Genomic DNA, 13,563 nt, shown 5'->3' on the forward strand with positions numbered 1-13,563 from the left:
TTTTTCCCATTTGTAATTTCACTAAGAAAACTGGGATTCAAAAAGATCACTTACCCTGCCCAATGAATACCATGTAACTAATGAATGGTACCTAGGAACCAAATTTCTCTGTACATATTTTTTTTAATTCTAAGTATTTTTTTTACTCAGTTTTATTTTACTTTAAATTTTTTTCCTTTTCTTAAACATGATAATACCTATACAACTTAGAGTACCCATTAGATTAACTTTAAAACAATATGCAGTAAATAAATGTTTGTTAGTTATCTATTGAAACTATGAAGAAGCACATTTTTGAAGTCATTGAGAGTTAAACTGCTTCCAATTCAGTTGTTTTTTCTAGAGTTATTTCAGATAGTTTTTTTATCTGATATTTAAATGTACAGATATTTACACAGATATTTAAATGGTTTTTAACAACAAAAACAAACTTAAGAATTCTTAACAACTTTTTCCATGTGCTTCATCTACTTACTTTGGAGGGGCTATGTACATATCTTAAGGTCTCATCTCAAAATTCTGGGTCTTATTCCATGCGTTTCCATAATAGCCACACACACACAAAAAACAAGCTACCAAAAACTGCATACTAGCAATGTGCTAGAGATTGTTATTAGCATTTTAAAAACACAGTCCCCATCAACTTTCATATCAGAACAACGAAATGTATTGTTATTCCCATTTCACAGATATGGAATTAAGGCTTTAGAGAGTTTTTGCAACTTTCTCAAGTTTAAGCATCCAATGAATGGACAAGATTTGAATATAAATTTGATTGACTCCCAAATCCATGCACTTAACTACTGTGCTATACCTTCTTCCTACAACTGTTAGTAGAGATATAAAAAGCACAAAGAATATCTCTGTCCCCCAGTATTTTAATAAGACAGTGACAATCAAGAATTACTTCCTGTGGGGATAATTCATAATAAGATGCCAAGAGAAGCATCCAGAAGCTACAACTCCCTAGAGCTACCATCAGGTCTTGGATTCCCACTTATACTGAGTTCACCCATCTAAGCAGCTCTGGGTCATTGGACTCAGGGTACTATAGAATAGTAGCTCTGTTAATTGTCCAGCTTTTTCAATGACACTTACATTGAAGATTTTGTTCAATGTTATATCTCTACCTGTTCAGTCTGCCAGTTAATTCCAGAATACATTGGGCTAGGATAGAAATTCCTGGCTACATTCTTTGTGGTTGTATAGATGTATGTAAAAGAAGGCATGATTCTTCTATTTCAGTATCTGAAAACAAGGATGAGATAGTAAGCATGCAACAGACTAATGATCCAGCCAAAAACCCTAAAAAAAAGAAACAAAATATAAAAATAACTCCCCAAATCTACTTAAAGTCATCTAAGAGCTGATGAAGCAGTGAAGAGAAGAAAAATCAAGATACCAGATTGGCGAGCATTACAGGAAAGTTAACTGTATTTTCTCTGGGGACATTAGCTGATTCCACGTGCAAGGCAAGAAGACGAGAACCTGGATTTTGCCTGGGCAGAGAACAGTCTCAGTAGGTTAAAGAGGCAATGTTTGAAATTTAAGGAGCCAAGATTCTTGTGAGAAAGGAGATGCTCAGAAAAGAGTAAGATACACAGCCAGTTTTCCTTTCAAGACTTTTGCCAAATTATGAACTTTTGCACAAGGAAAGCTGAGAGACTAAGCAGAAAGTCTATAGTCTATGGCCATACCATCCTGAACGCACTCCATGTTGTCTGATCTCAGAAGCTAAGCAGGGTTGGGCCTGGTTACGACTTGGATGGGAGAACGTCTCTGTAAAGCATAGCAGAGGTCTGGCTACTTCATGCTGAGGAAACTATTATAATTCAGAAAATTCTGAGAGAATGGCCCAGGATATACAAGGGTATGGAAGACTAAAGAAAACCTGTGATGAAACTGTCCTTGTTGAAACTGTAAATCAACCCTTATCCAGTCCATTGCATGACTGAATTAAGGTGATCAGCTTCTATTCTTTGCACTTAACAGAGGAAAAAGTGAACCTTTTCAGGAAGAATAAAATATCATCTATTTTTATTTATAAAATCCATCATTCAATCAAAAGTTACTAGGATGTCAAGAAACAAGACCCTATCAAGATCCTGAAAACCAAGAGAGTAAACAATAGCTAAAACTATTCCATAAGTTCCAGGAGGACTGCAAGTCATTTTTATCTTTCCATTCTTTCCACTGTTGATACCCCAGAGCCTAGAGCACTGCCTACAAGGGGTAAGTAATCAGTAAACATCTGCTTAATTTATGAATTAACAAAGGGACCCAAGTTATTCATATTTATTGATATATTACACAGGTAAACCAATATATACTAAATCCTAGAAATAGCAATAAAATAAGATTGACATGAAGAATTTTTACATGTTTTCAAATTGTTTTCTGTGTTTACTTCACTTCTCCAACTACATTTGTATCTCCTTGATGGCAAAATAACTATCCTATATTCATGTAGAAAGATACATCAGCACAAAACAAGAGAATGTCCCTCCTCTGCGGCTGTGGGCACATGGTGAGTACTGGATGCCATGATAATGCAGAGGACATAGCATAGAGAATTTAATTAAGAATAAATAAATTAATATATTTAAAAGTGAAGAGTGATATTTAAAATTTATTAGTTATTCTAGACATTTCTCCAAAGAAGACATACGGATGACAAACAGGCACAAGAAAAGATGCTCATCATCGCTAATCATAATATTAGAGAAAAAAAACTCAAAACTACCTAGAGATATCATCTCACACTGGCCATCATCAAAAAGTCTACAAACAATAAATGATAAACCGACTATAGGAAAAAAATCCTCCTACACTTCGGTGGGAGTGTAAATTGGTACAGCCACTATGGAGAACGATACGGAGTTTCCTTAAAAGGCTAAAAATATAGTTACCATATAATGCAGCAATCCCACTCCTAGGCATATATCTGGAGAAAAACATGGTTTGAAAGGATATATGCACCCTAATATTCATTGTAGTGCTGTTGAGAACAGCCAAGATATGGAAGCAACCTAAATGTCCATTGACAAATGAATGGATAAAAGCGATGTGGTACATATTATACAGTAGAATACTACTCAGTCATTAAAAGGAATGAAATAATGTCACTTGCAGCAACATGGATGGACCTGGAGGTTGTTGCATTAAGTAAAGTCAGACAAAGAAAAATATCATAGGATATGGCTTATATACAGAATCTAAAAGAAAAACTGATACAAATGAACTTATTTACAAAACAGAAGTAGAGTCACACATGTAAAAACAAATTTATGGTTACCAAGGATAAAAGAGAGGGAGGGATAAATCAGGAATTTAGAATTACATACACACACTCAGTTCAGTTCAGTTCAGTTCAGTCGCTCAGTCGTGTCCGACTCTTTGCGACCCTATGAATCGCAGCATGCCAGGCCTCCCTGTCCATCACCAACTCCCGGACTTCACTCAGACTCACGTCTATCAAGTCAGTGATGCCATCCAGCCATCTCATCCTCTGTCGTCCCCTTCTCCTCCTGCCCCCAATCCTCCCGGCATCAGAGTCTTTTCCAATGAGTCAACACTTCGCATGAGGTGGCCAAAGTACTGGAGTTTCAGCTTTAGCATCATTCCTTCCAAAGAAATCCCAGGGCTGATCTCCTTCAGAATGGACTGGTTGGATCTCCTTGTAGTCCAAGGGACTCTCAAGAGTCTTCTCCAACATCACAGTTCAAAAGCATCAATTCTTTGGCGCTCAGCCTTCTTCACAGTCCAACTCTCACATCCATACATGACCACAGGAAAAGCCATAGCCTTGACTAGATGGACCTTTGTTGGCAAAGTAATGTCTCTGCTTTTCTAAACCAGATAAACAACAAGGACCTACTGTACAGCACAGGAAATTCTGCTCAAAAATCTGTAATAACCTAAATGGAAAAATCATTTGAAAAGGAAATGATGTATGTATAACTGAATCACTTTGTTGTACTCCTGAAACTAAGTACTATAAATCAGCTAATGCCTGATACAAAATCTTAAAAATCTCCAGGTTCCTCTGTCCATGGGACTTCCTAGGCAAGAATACTGGAGTGAATTGCCACTTCGTTCTCCAGGGGATCCTCCTGGCCAGGGACGGAACCTGCATCTCCTGTGTCTCCTGCAGCACAGGCAGCTTCTTTACCACTGAGCCATGAGAGAAGCTTTTTTTAACAAAAACAAAAACAAAAAAGAACATATTGTATCAAAAAATTTAGCAGTTCTAAATTTTGCTGCTCTGGACAAATGTAAAGAAGAATTACAAATAGGCTAACCTGCCATAAAAACTTTCAACCACAAGTTCACTGATTTGCATATTCATTAACATTTAACAGTATTTCCTACTCAGGTTGTAAAGGACCCAGTGTGTATATATCTATATTAGCAATTCTGGCCAGTTTGAATATCACACTGGACTCTGAAAAAGTGAAGTTATGGAGCTTATACACTCAAGAGTTTTTGGATTCTGATTCAAAATTAAATTTTATTTGCTAGGAGCCACTGTTACAGTTTCAGTTTTGTTCAGTTTTAGCTAATTATTTCAACTATGCATACATCTTTGTTTTGCTTTGTGCTTTAACTGGTTATCTGTGCATAGATCTAAAAAAGCCTGCACTCCTATCAGCCTTGCAGATAAACATTTATCATTGATATTTTCTCTAAAAATTCTAAAATAATTTCTTTTCAGGCTACAACTTCATCCCCTTCTCCTTGAGATTGCAAGTTTAACTGTCAAATCCATAACATAAATGTGGAAATGTCAACAAAATCTTGGAAAGGCTCATAATCATTGTAACCTCAAAACATGAGCTACTAAGCTTATTGCACCTAATGAAACATATGTGCTAAATGGCCATAAACTAAACAGACTCTAACATGGACTATAAAACATGGACAATAAAATAATAATATAAAGAATTGTCCCTACAGGTGAGAGTCTTGAGCACAAGCAACAAAGGCTGCAGCTTACTTCAGTCTATTACTTATATGTAAGTGGATTCAGTCAATGCCAGGTGATTTAGGAGCTGAATCTCTGAAAGTTTAACAAGAGGCAGTAAACATAGATCACCAACCCAAAATGGATTCATGCTTCACTGAAGATCCATCTGTGGCCAGCTGGATTCATAATGTCACAGCTGTCTCTCTCAGCCACGTTTGGGCAACATAAACAAGATTGGGGGCATCACAAACAAGTAAATCATGGATAAGGAGTTGACTTAACATGAGTACAGACCTGTATTAAACAAAATGAACCTGAGGCAAAAACTCTAAGTGCTCTTAAGGCTTGAGGTGAAAATCTGTCTACATAAAATGCCAGAAATTAAACATATTATGATATTAGCCTTTCTTAATTTTTTTGTAATGAAATGATTAAAAGTCTTCAATTCAGTCACTTGTTCAACTATTATCCAAATAACCACATTTTAGTATTTCTTTTAAAAATTTCTACTTCTTGACTATTAAAAAACTTAGAAGGAAATCAATACATGTGTAAGGACTTTCCAAGAAAGACCTAGGGTATGAAGCTACAGAGCAGAATCCACTGGAAGGTGACAACTATTGCAGACAATTGTTAGGGACTGTATGTGTGCTTAGTCGCTCAGTCGTGTGTCCGATTCTTTGCGATCCCGTGGACTGCAGCCCACCAGGCTCCTCCTTCCATGGGATTCTGCAGGCAAGAATACTGAAGTGGGTTGCCAAGCCCTCCTTCAGATCTTCCCAACCCAGGGATCGAACCCAGGTCTCCTGTATTGCAGGTGGATTCTTTACCAACTGAGCCACCAGAGAAGAGCCTAGAGTGACTAAAACTGCATCTGAACCTAAAAATGTTTACAAGTAAAGTTCCAACTCAAATTCCCCAACTTTAGCTATTAATTTTCTCTAATTTCTCTACAGAAGACATATAAGACTGCAGATGGCATATTTATTGGACAAACCCACCCTGAGTGCTAACACATGCACATTACCTCAACTCTTCCGTTCATTCCTTGTCTTGCTTAAGCCTACTCAGTGAAATTCATTTGTAGTAGATACAGAAACCTTAGTATAACATCAATTCCTCCCTCTCTTTTATCCTCAACATTTGGTTAATCAAATGTAACCTTTCATAAGGTTATTTCTGATAGGTCCTCAAACTACATTGTTTTTCTGTCATTATTTCTACCAATATCTTATCTCTGTTCATAACCATCTCTAATCTTAATTACACAATAGCCTCCTGTTTCCCTGTGATTATCCTCAACTTATTATAGATTCTTTACTGCCACTATGGTAAATTCTGGGAAATTAAAATGGTGTACCAGAAGAGCAGGAGTCCTAGAACCAGAAAGTATTGGGTTGACAAACCACCTTCCCACTCTATGACCTGGGATAAATGACTAGCTTGATAATAATCCATTCCCTTATCTGTAGCATGGGATTAAGAATATCTTTCCCTCACAAGGATTTCTTGAGGATTACATGAAACAAGGAATATAAAGTTTCCCCCTAGGGCACAGGCCCCACTCTGATTCCTTTTTCTTTTTTTTTTTTTTTTTTCTCCTACCCAGTTATGTGAGGATTTTCTTGTCTTCTTGGGCATCCGAAGTTTTCTGTTGGTGCTTACTAGCTGTTCTGTGTGATTCATGCCACTTGTAGATATATTTTTGTTGTTTCTATGAACGCAGGCAAATTCTACTTCCTACTTCTCTGCCATCTTGTATGACCTCCCCATTTTTTTGCTTTTCTGGAACACTAAATTATTTTGGAAATGGGAGCTAGTAGGTCAGAGATCTATCCCTTATTTGCATATCTATTATGAAACAGTTATGATGTGCTGTGTGTGCGCTCAGTCATTCAGTCATGTCCAACTCTTTGTGACCCCATGGTCTGTAGCCTGCCTGGCTTCTCAGTCCATGGAATTCTCCAGGCAAGAATACTGGAATGGGTAGCCATTTCTTTCTCAGGGGATCTTGCTGACCCAGGGATTGAACCCAGGTCTCCTTCATTGCATTCAGATCCTTTGACATCTGAGACTCCAGAAAAGCCCTTCTTGTAGCACATGAATTTATATTACATAAGCATAGTTCATATTCACTAAGTAAACTGACATAGTTCATTACTCACTAAGTAAATCCCTATAGTCTCCCTATTTGCTAGATCATGGACCCAATATTTGTAAACTCAGAAGTTTCCAAGAGGAAAGAAATAGCATCCCAAAGTTAGGTATCACTTCCTGGATTATCATCCAGCACCTCTTGTCTAATAATTTCTTCAACCCATTATCACATTTCCCCGGTCCACAGGGCAGGCTTGGAACATAGGTATCCTGTAATAAGAGTAAAGCATGGCAATTTACTCCAGTATCCTTGCCTGGCGAATTCCATGGAAGAGAAGCCTGACAGGCTGTAGTGCACAGGGCCACACAAGAGTCAGACATGACTGAAATGACCTAGCAGGCACCCACATACTGGCATAACCAAATTTGCTGATATCCTATTTTTTCCCTTTCCTGGTAATTTAGAATCAGGACTCAAAGAGAGAAAGAGGAAATCTCTTTCCAGGAGGTTGAATGAAGAAAAGCCCAGTAATTACTGATGACAACAGTCTATCCTCTGAGAGTTGTTCTTGTTGTTCAGTTGCTCCTTGTGACCCATGGACTGCAGAATGCCAGGCTCCTCTGTCCTCCCAGAGTTTGCTCAAATTCATGTTGATTAAGTTGGTGATGCTATCCAATCAATTCATTCTCTGCTGCTCCCTTCTACTTTTGCCTTCAATCTTTCCCAACATCAGGGTCTCTTCTAGTGAGATTCACCTTTAGCATCAGTTTTGCCAATGAATATTCAGGATTGATTTTCTTTAGGATTGACTGATTTGATCTCCTTGAAGTCTAAGAGACTCTCAAGAGTCTTTTCTAGCACCACAATTCAAAAGCATCAATTCTTTGGCACCTAGCCTTCAACTCTCACAGCCATATGTGACTATTAGAAAAACCATAGCACTGACGATTTTCTCTACTTCTTTGCATTGTTCATTTAAGAAGGCCATCTTATCTCTCTCTGCTATTCTATGGAACTCTACATTCAGTTAGGATATCTTTCTTTTTCTCCCTTACCTTTTGATTCTCTTCTTTCCTCAGCTATTTGTAAAGCCTCCTCAGGCAACTAATTTGCCTCCTTGGATTTCTTATTCTTGGGGATGGTTTTGGTCAGCACCTCCTGTACAATGTTATGAACCTCCAACCATAGTTCTTTAGGAATTCTGTCTACAAGATCTAATCACTTGAATCTATTAATCACCTCCACTGTATAATCTGCCTGCAATGCAGGAGACCTGGACTCAAATCTCTGAGTCGGGAAGATCCCCTGAAGAAGGAAATGGCAACCCACTCCAGTATTCTTCCCTGGAGAATTCCACAGACAGAGGAGCCTGGTGGGCTACAGTCCATGGGGTCGCAAAGAGTAGGACACAATTGAGCAACTAACAACCTCAACTGTATAATCATAAGGGATTTGATTTAGGTCATACCTGAATGGCCTAGTGGTTTTCCCTACTTTCAACTGAAGCCTGAGTTTTGCAATAAAGAGCTCATGATATGAGCCATAGTCAGCTTCCAGTCTTGTTTTTGCTGACTGTATAGAGCTTCTCCATCTTCAGCTGCAAATAATATAATCAATCTGATTTTGGTATTGACTATGTGGTAATGTCTATGTGTAGAGTCATCTCTTGTGTTATTGGAAGAGAATGGTTTCTATGACCAGCCTATTCTTTTGACAAAACTCTGTTAGCCTTTACCCTGCTTCATTTTGTAATTCAAGGCCAAACTTGAATCTATTCGTCACCTCCACTGTTATTCTGCATATCTTGATTTCCTACTTTTGCATTCCAATCCACTATGATGAAAATGACATCTTTTTTTCTGGTGTTAGTTCTAGAAGGTCTTGTAGGTCTTCATAGAACCAGTCAACTTCAGATACTTTGGCTTCAGTAGTTGGAGCATAGACTTGTATTACTAGGATATTGAATGGTTTGCCTTGGAAATGAACCAAGATCATTCTGTTGTTTTTGAAACTGTACCCAAATACTGCATTTTGGACTCTTCTGTTAACTATGAGTGCTCAGTTCAGTTCAGTTCAGTCACTCAGTCATGTCCAACTCTTTGAGACCCCATGGACTGCAGTCCGTCAGGCTTCCCTGTCTATCACCAATTCCTGGAGCTTGCTCAAACTCATGTCTATCAAGTCAGTGATGCCATCCAACCGTCTCATTCTCTGTCATTCTCTTCTCCTCCTGCCTTCAATCTTTCCCAGCATCAGGGTCTTTTCCAATAAGTCAGTTCTTTGCATCAGGTGGCCAAAGTATTGAAGTTTCAGCTTCAGCATAAGTCCTTCTAATGAATACTCAGGACTGATTTCCTTTATGATTGACTGGTTTGATCTCCTTGAAGTCCAAGGGACTCTCAAGAGTCTTCTCCAAATCCACAGTTCAAAAGCATTAATTCTTCAGTGCTCAGCTTTCTACTCTTTCTGCTTTGTAGAAGAGGGCCACTCCATCTCTTTTAAGGGATTCTTGTCCACGGTAGTAGATATAATGGTCATCTGAATTAAATTCACCCATTCCTATCCATTTTATTTCACTGATTCCTAAAATGCTGATGTTCAGTCTTTCCATCTCCTGCTTGACCATGTCCAATTTACCTTGATTCATGTACCTAAGATTCCAGGCTCCTATGCAATATTGTTCTTTATATCATCGGACTTTACTTTCACCACCAGACACTTGCACATCACTTCTGCTTGACCCAGCAGCTTCATTCTTTCAGCAACTGTTAGTAATTGCCCTCCACTATTCCCCAGTAGCATATTAGACACCTTCTGACCTGGTCGGCTCATAAACTGCTATCATATTTTTTCCATACTGTTCATGGGGTTTCCCAAGCTAGAATACTGGAGTGGCTTGCCATTTCCTACTCCAGGGGATCTTCTTGACCCAGAGATCAAACTCACGATTTCTGCCTCTCCTGCACTGACAGGTGAATTTTTCACTGCTGCACCACCTGGAAGCCCTTAACTATTCTCCAAGTAAAAAATTTAGAGCTTAAAAATGCAGTTTTGAATACTTTGTTCAGTTTTAACAATCCTTTTTTTTTTTTTTTTTTCCTTTTAGAAAGGAATGCCACTAAATGTGCTGCAGGAAAAAGGATCGTCCTTTTTTTTTTTTTTTTTTCCTTTTAGAAAGGAATGCCACTAAATGTGCTGCAGGAAAAAGGATCGTCAGTTTGGCTGATAGACTTAGGTTAGTTTTCAGACTCCTCCTAAAAAGAACAAGGATAAATATATTGTGCCCACTCTTTATGATGCTGCTTCAGACAATGAGGGGAGCTTTGTTTAAATGTCAATGTACTATTTACATATATGCATTTTCTAAATGTGCTAAAGTTTAAAATAAGATTCTTCTCCACAGTTAAAAATAATGTATATACATATTTTAGTTAAAACCAATATGTTGAATGTGTCTCCACTGAGATGCAGGATACACAATGAGAGAGTGTCAACTGAGTGACAGGGGGTATCTGTGCATTTAACAGATAAAAAGTAGATAAGAGGTTACATCTCTTAGACTGCTAATGTAAAGGGAGCTTGATTTTTAAATAAAACATGTTGACAAAAGACTAAACAAAGACAGATAAAGTGTAGCTTAGAGTAGAGGCTGCATCTCTGACAGATCAAAGATTTTCACAAGTCTCCTACAAAGTGTCAGGAGAAGGTAACAAAAAGATAGGCTTAAGTAGACATCAGAGTAAAGAATACAGAGCTGAGAAAGCTTCACAGAAGCTTGTGAGAGGAGTCTAGAATTGAGTTTGCCAATAGTATGGGTGATTTAGGGTAGCAAATATAGGACTCTTCAATATTTTCCAGATGTCAAACCCTACTGATGTGTCAGCTAGCACACACTTCTGCCCTCAAACGTCTCTGGGCCTGGGCCTTCCATCTAAGAGTCAGGCTCACTCATGGGGCCTCTCTTTGGCTAATTATGAATGCCCAATTATTACCAAATGTGCTTCAAATTAGAAGTGAGATCAATCTTATTGCTCTATAAATTTGCTCTGCAACTTCAGTAATTATATAACTTCTTTGATTTAATAATAAAGAATTTCATTCTCTGATTTTTACAGTGTTTGCTTCACAGGCTATACCACCCCAGCCTATGGTAACAAGAAAAGGAAATAAGGCCACACTTTCACCCACTTGTGAACATTTCAAGTACATCCAATTTTCTCCCAAATAATTCAGAGAGATTTCATAGAGTTTCACTTGTGCTTTTAGAACTAGTACTTTTAGCAACTTTTTTCCAGTTGATACAGATGTCAAAAATGGTACCAAAGATATCCTCTCTTGTATTGATGTCCGCTAAAGTTGTTATTGCAACTATTTATGTTGTTAGTGTATGTGTCAAGACCCAAAGGTACACTGTACTTCTGTCATTGTGCCCTATGCCACCTTCCCCAATTCTGAGATCAGTCATCAATGTACCCACATTATTATCTTAGTTCTATCCCAGCACGTCCTAATATCAACAGTGCTGCTGATACCCTAAAGCTTCAAACACCCACAGAGAATATGGGAAAATGCTTAGTATTTATTATTTTAATTAACATTGGCTTATAACATTATATAAGTTTCATGAGTACAACATTATATTTCAATTTCTGTATACACTACAGCATGCTCCCCACCAAAATTTTAGTTTCTGGAGAATTCTGCCAAACATATAAAGAGCTAGTACCAATTCTTCCCAAACTATTCCCAAAATAGAAAAGCATGGAACATTCCCAAATTCATTCTAGGAGGCCTAATACCAAAATCAGATGGAGGCACTACCAATAATAAAAATTAAAAAAAGAAAGATAAGAAAATTACCAGCCAATAACTCTGATGAATATAGATAAAAATCCTTAACAAAATACTGGCAATCAAATTCAATAATATGTAAGAAGGTTCATATACCATGATCAAGTGCAACTTATTCCAGAGATGCAGGAGTGGTCCAATAAACATAAATCAAATACTGTGATACACCACATTAACCGGACTTTCCTGGTGGCTTGGTGGTAAAGAATCTGCCTACAATACAGGAGACACAGGAGACATGGGTTCAATCTCTGGATTGGGAAGATCTCCTGGAGGAGGGCATAGCAACCCACTCCAGTATTCTTGTCTAAAGAGTCCCGTGGACAGAGGAGCCTAGTGCACTACAGTCCACAGGGTCGCAAAGAGTCGGACATGACTGAAGCAACTGAGCACGCATGCATCACATTAACAAAAGGAAGGATAAAAATTATATGACTATATACCTAGATGTAGAAAGACCATTTGGCAAAATTCAACATTCGTGATAAAAATCCTCATCAAAGTTGAGGTAGAGGGAACATATCTCAACATAACAAAATCCATTTAAGACAAATCCACAGCTAACATCATACTCAATGGTGAAAACCTGAAAACCTACCCTCTAAAATCAGGAAAAAGACAAAGATGTCTACTCTCACCACTTCTATTTAACATAGTATTGAATTTTTGGCCACAGCAATAAGACAAGAAAAAGAAATAAAAGGTATCCAGATTGGAAGGGAAGAAGTAAAACTATCACTATTTGAAGATGACATGATGCTATATACATAGAAGACCTGAAAGTGAAAAGTGAAAGTGAAGTCACTCAGTCGTGTCCGACTCTTTGCAACCCCATGGACTGTAGCCACCAGGCTCCTCCATCCATGGGATTTTCCAGGCAAGAATATTGGAATGGGTTGCCATTTCCTTCTCCAAGAAGACCTGAAAAACTCCACCCAAAAGACTATTAGATCTAATAAAGGAATTCAGAAAAGCTGTGGGATACAAGATTAATAAACAGAAATCTGTTTCTTTTCTATACACTAATAAGGAACGATCAGAAATAGAAAGTAAGAAAACAATCCCATTTAATATTACATCAAAGTGAATAATACACCCAGGAATAAACGAGGTGAAAGACCTATACTCTGAAAATCATAAAAGTTTTGATGAAGGGAATAAAAATATGATAAAAAGAAACAGAAAGCTATCTCATGCTCTTGGGTTGGAAGAATTAATATTGTTTAAATGCCCATACTATCCAGAGCAATCTACAGATTTAATGCAATCTCTATAAAAATACCCATGACATTTTTCACAAAACAAAAACAAGTGATCCTAAAATTTATGTGGAACCACAAAGACCCCAAATTGCCAAAACTATATTGAGAAAGAAAGAACAAAGTTGGAGATATCATGTTTCCTAACTTCAGACAGTACTGCAAAGCTATCCCTGGCGGTTCAGTGGTAAAGAATCCTCCTGCCAATACAGGAGACACAGGTTCTATCCCTGAATCAGGAAGATCCCTGGAAAGGGAAATGGCAGCCCACTCCAGTAGCCTTGCCTGGGAAATCCCCTTGACAGAGAAGCCTGGTACAGGCTACAGGCCAGGGAGTCATAAACGAGTTGGATACAACTTAGCGACTAAACAACAACAAGAATGACAGT

At 37.9% G+C, this 13,563-nt stretch overlaps 1 protein-coding gene across 3 annotated transcripts in view; it reads right to left on the reverse strand.

Annotated features, from left to right (window-relative positions):
- Positions 1 to 13,563, reverse strand: part of TMEM117 (transmembrane protein 117) — a 606,406-nt gene that overhangs the window by 297,545 nt on the left and 295,298 nt on the right. The window lies entirely within an intron of this gene.

The sequence above is a fragment of the Bos indicus genome, chromosome 5 (assembly GCF_029378745.1).
Source record: "Bos indicus isolate NIAB-ARS_2022 breed Sahiwal x Tharparkar chromosome 5, NIAB-ARS_B.indTharparkar_mat_pri_1.0, whole genome shotgun sequence".
NCBI lineage: Eukaryota > Metazoa > Chordata > Mammalia > Artiodactyla > Bovidae > Bos > Bos indicus.